Here is a 5,918-nt window from a genome sequence, read left to right as displayed (position 1 = left end):
TACCCCAAACAATATTTTATCAAAATTGCATATGTAAAAACTGTACTTCCACCAATTTTTCTTTAAAAGAATTTCAAGACATTAGACAAATTTTCTGCACAGTCCGTTTGTCATGGAATTCACAGCATGTGAGTCAAAAGGAATGACAACTTCTACTGAACCCTTTCTTGTTAAAGTTCTATCTGATAAAGCCAGCTGAGCTATTCTAGCTCAAAACAGCCTTTGCATTCTTTTTGTGCCTTTATGAAGACGCACAGCATTCCCCACTTGTATTAGGTACCTCTTTTCTAGTAGACAATACATTAACTGAAATCAGGAGGTATGTTTTATGCACTTTTGCATATTCACAGTACCATTCTTTGTGGTGTTATACAAACACCTAATTAATGAATAATGAAGACTTATCAGCCTCCCACTGTTGAAGGTAAGACACATTAAAGCAGCACAGTGCTGGAATGAGCTTCTGCAAATACACATGACCACTGCCAAGCCCTGCCTAGCACTCTCTCCTCCTTGGCAAAATTGTTTAAAATTGAGAAATACTTGAAATGTGAAATGAGAGGTACTGCTATGCTCCAAGCAAGAATAGAGGACCAGTGAAAAAGAGGACTTGATGATTCAAGACTGCAGACTCAAATGAAAAATAAAATGGGCCATAAGTTCATTCCATCACTCATTCCTTCAGTAAACGATTTTGAATAGCTAATATACACCCAGCACCTATAACATACAAAACTAAGACAAAACTCCAGCCTCCAAGTAGCACACAGGCAAAAGCTATAATACATATTAATAAAAGAAATGCAAGAGCTATGCGTAAGTGAAAAAATACAAGTGCCTAATTCATTAGGGAGGAAAGGTAGTCATGGAACTAAGCCTTAATGGGGTGAGTAGAATTAGTCTAGGAGAAAAGGCAGAGGAGGATCCATTCCAGAAAGAGGCAGAGCAAAGGCAGAGCTCTGAGAGTTAGTATAGTCCGTTCAAGGAATGACAAGCAAGTCTCTGTGGATGAAGCAGAGGCTGCAGTGCAGGGAGAGACAGGAGACAAGGCAAGAGAGGGAGGAAGGAGCTGGGCATGGAGGGCCCAGACTTCTATGAAAAGGTACTTTGGGCTTCCCTGGTGGCGCAGTGGTTGGGAGTCCACCTGCCGATGCAGGGGACGTGGGTTCGTGCCCCGGTCCGGGAGGATCCCATGTGCTGCGGAGCGGCTGGGCCTGTGAGCCGTGGCCGCTGGGCCTGGGCGTCCGGAGCCTGTGCTCCGCAACGGGAGAGGCCACAGCAGTGAGAGGCCCGCGTACCGCAAAAAAAAAAAAAAAAGAAAAAAAAGGAAAAGAAAAGGTACTTTAACTTTTATCCTCCTGGCAATGAAAAGCCAGTGAGCAGTTTTAAGAAGCAGTGTGGCATAAGAAGACCTGCAAAGCTGTGTGGAGGATGGGTGGAGGAGAGGTAAGCAAGAAGTATAAAAGCCCAAAAAGACTTTTAAAATTATTAATAAATTTTGGTTTATCTGCCCCTGCATAATGCCAAACACATAAACTCAACACAATTACTACTCTGATAATCAGTAAGTTACTGACTTCCTTAGAAAAAAATAAGTTTTAAAATTTGAGGAGAAAACTAATAAATAGGACATCTTACTTCCTACTGAAAATGAAGGACAAGTTCAATTTTCATGAATAAGTAATAACACGAAACTAAATTGTTAATACCCTTCATAATACAATTAAGATGCTAAATTAATTAAATTGAAATGAGCTGAAAATATTTATCAAAATGTGACATTCCAATTATCTACTCACCTCATGTTACTTTTATGTTACTTTATGATCCAGTTTTCAATGTTGTCATATTATTTTGTCATTTGCTGCTTTTATAAGTTTACTATTTACCTAATGATCTAACTTCGTTTTAAAAGCAATTCAGTAGTCTTAAAAATCAGGTTGAAATTAAATGAACAAACCTACCGCCAATTTCACTAGGCTGCTTGCTGGAATTCATATTGTATCACAGAGAAATTTACCTGAGGGAGAACTGTTGAGGCAAAATTATAACTATGACATGGAATAAGCAATCCTATGTTAGAGCTTATTATATTATAACCATACTTGGCATATATTTTAAAAGATCATTCAAATTACAGTTAATAATGCACTAAGTAATGCTGCCTTCAAGTTTACGATGACTGAATTTTCACTGTCAATAAACCAGGTTGATTGCTAAAAAGTGGTATACTTCCTTAGGTACTATAATTGCAATACATTGTGATGATTTATTCTGGTATTTTCCATTCATTTTATATCACCTTTGATCCAGTTAAGAGCACTAACTGGAACCTGGTCCTTGACAGCCCTGGGAAGACATAGTCATGTTTCACACAGCTAGCAGTTTTCTGGTCCTTGGCTTTCATAAGCTGCTGCATGGCTGGCACTCCTAAAACAGCTAGCTGGAGAGCACTGTCGCTGAAAGCCAAGGGAAGACTGAAGCAATAAGATGCAGTGACAGGGTCCAGCCTATGCAGACCAAACATCCAAAACAGTCAAAAATTTTCCAAAGCACACGTGACTCAGTTACATAGTGACAGAAGACAAACTAAGCTGATGTGACCAAGAAGAAAAGAGATGCCAGCAGCTGCACATCCATCGCCTTTAATGAAGGTCTCACTTCACTCATGAAGTTCAACCATATGTTCTTGGTATTTCAAGAGATTAATTTTAAGCATTACTGAGACAATCTGTCAGTTCTTATGCAGGGCTAGATTTTAGGAAGAAATGTAATTTTTCTTAATTTTTAGGAAATGTTTTTCTTCTTTTCTTGCAAAAACACAAGGTTTCTATAGCTGGCCAGTTAAAACTATTACTATTCATAAGCACTGCATGTCTGCGAACTTGATACAACTTAAAACAGGTACCACCCACAATCCTAATTTTGGCTTAGCCAGGAGAAAAACATCAAATTTAGATCCCCGTTAAATGCTGTAACTAGAAATTCACTGAATGTTTAAGTAGTAAAATCTGAGGATGAAGGCAAGGATGTTAAGTTTGTTTTGTTTTGTGTTAACATAAAAGGCTCTAACTAGGGACTTCCCTGGTGACGCAGTGGTTAAGAATCCGCCTGCCCATGCAGGGGACACGGATTAGAGCCCTGGTCTGGGAAGATCCCACATGTCGCAGAGCATCTAAGCCCGTGCGCCACAACTGCTGAGCCTGCTCTCTAGAGCCCGCGTGCCACAACTGCTGAAGTCCAGGTGCCTAGAGCCCGTGCTCCGCAACAACAGAAGCCACCGCAATGAGAAGCGTGTGCACTGCAACGAAGAGTAGGCCCCGCTCTCTGCAACTAGAGAAAGCCCGCGCGCAGCAACAAAGACCCAATGCAGCCAAAAATAAATATAAATAAATTTATTTTTAAAAGGCTCTATCTATGGGCTTCCCTGGTGGCGTAGTGGTTGAGAGTCCGCCTGCCGATGCAGGGGACATGGGTTCGTGCCCCGGTCCCGGAGGATCCCACATGCCGCGGAGCGGCTGGGCCCGTGAGCCATGGCCGCTGAGCCTGCGCTCCACAACGAGAGAGGCCACAACAGTGAGAGGCCCGCGTACCGCAAAATAAATAAATAAATAAAATAAAATAAAAAGGCTCTATCTATATTTCTATCAACATCTATATCTATATTCCATAAACTTTGAAGCTAACCTGTAAAGACTGGATAGAAGTGTGGTAGATTTCATTTTCCAACTATGGCCACAACAATATCTCGCATCCCAAAGGCTTTTCTTACATCCCACTGAGAGATGGGGTATAAATTCTCTTCCTTGAACCTAGATAAGCTTATGACTACAGTGACAGCGACACTGTGCTTCAAGGCCAGGTGATAAAATATGATTCAGCTCCCACCTGACTCATCAGAACCCAAGTTCTTGAAGTCTTTGGCTGCCATTTTAGCAGTCTGACTATGCAGAGGACATGATGCTGAAAGACCAAACTACCAATGGCGGGCACTCAGACAGTCCATGAGACTCCATGAACAGAGATATGCCTGGACTGCTCCGAGCTGCTTCAGTCTCCTGCTGTTCTGGCTCCAGATACCACTGACCCTGAGTCAGAATCACCCAAGTGAGCTCTGCCGAAAATCCTGGCCCACAGAAACCACGAGAGGGGATAACATTGTTTTTGCTGTTTCAAGCCACTAAGTTTTATAGTTCTTTATTAAAAAGCAATAAATAACTAGAACATACTTTGATACCAGAAGAGAAGTGGTATAATAAACACAAGTAAACTCAAAACATATGATACTGGCCTTTGGACCAGACAGCAGATGGAAGCCTGAATGAGATTGTTAGCGGGAGCCTGTTGGGCCTCAGAGGGTTTGACTGTGAGGGCTCCAGGGAAATGAGAGCTACGTTTTTGGAAGGTGGAGAAAAGGAGATTCTTGCTACGTAGTTGAAGAACATTTAATACGATTGTCCACAGTGATGTGGAAAATAGAAAAATGTACCTGATGAGCTCCAAGGATCTAAGCTAAGGCGATTTCTGAGTAGAGTGCTGAGATGGGCACCTGCTTTCCCTTTGCTCCTTGTAAGGTGTGGGTAGAGAGAGGCGAGTTACAAAAGGAACTCTACGGTTGTCAGCAAAATTTGGAGGAAAACAATAAAAAACAGACAGAACTTGCTGGGTTTGAAAATAACACTTTTCATTCCCCATCACTTCAGAGAGCAAAAGAGCCTCAAGATAAAAAGAAGCCTCGGGGAAAAGATAAAAGGCCAGGTGTAGCCAGAAAAACCTGGTCTACAAGTAAAGGTGAGCATGGGACTATAAACACCCTGTATTAACACCTCAGGAACATCAAGGTGGTGGCCTCACAGATCCTTTAAAACAGATAAAAGGCCTTCAAAGGATCTTAAGGGCATAGGAGCCAATTTTCTCTGCTCAACAATAGGGCTACTAAGAATCCTATGCGTGAGAGCAGGGCAAGGGGCAAAACAGGGCCACTAGGTCTAAAACAAATAAGATACAAGGATATAATTACAGTACAGGAAATATAACCAATATTCAACAGTAAGTTTATATGGAGTATATCTATAAAAATATCAAATCACTACGTTGTATACCTGAGACGAATACAATATTGTAAGTCAATTATACTTCAATTTAAAAAAAAAAACAAAACAATCTTAAGGGTGTTATCCTACCCCAGTGTCAGAGGGAACCCCTGAAAAAAGAACAATTAGCTCAAAAATTTTCTGGGTGTGGCTTTTGCTAATAGAGTGGACTATAAATTAACATATAAGAAACCCTAAAGACTTTTTAAAGAATTATACCAGCTGGAGCTAAAAGGAAACAAGAACAATACAAAACAAAAAGTGGTTTTTGGACCTCTAAACTTCCATGCACAGGTAAAAGGCTGAGAAAACTTGTCAGGAATAAATACAGTCCATGTTTTTTTCGAAACAAGGACACGGTGGGAAGAAACAAGAGTCAAAGAGAACAATTCCCAGAAACAGACTGAGCCCCTACTTAAGCGAATGGCAGCAAGACCATCTGGGTTTGAGATCTGCTGTGGAATATAGCAGCCTCCCTTTTTGAACAGGTGGGACCACAGAATTTTCCCGTGCTTGTTATACCATAAAATGTTGGCTGTGTGAAGAGCAGATAACTTACGTCTTTAGTTCAAAGCTTTTCAGAAAATCCTCCAGTTCAAGTATTTTCAATATTCAGGAAGCCTTACTCAAGGAGCCTCATTTGCACCTGGACTTGACTTAGAAGACAAGATCCTGGACTTGAAGGCAATGCAGTAATGGAAGGAAACTTAGGGGCTTTGATGGCAAGAATAAGCATTTTTTACATGTGGGAGGGTGTAAATGGTTGTGGTCAGGGGATGTACAGTGGCAGATAATCACAATAATATCTCCCATTCCACCATTTTC

This window comes from Grampus griseus, assembly GCF_964374135.1.
Source record: "Grampus griseus genome assembly, chromosome: 4".
Taxonomy (NCBI): domain Eukaryota; kingdom Metazoa; phylum Chordata; class Mammalia; order Artiodactyla; family Delphinidae; genus Grampus; species Grampus griseus.
Note: the sequence above shows the minus strand (reverse complement) of the source record.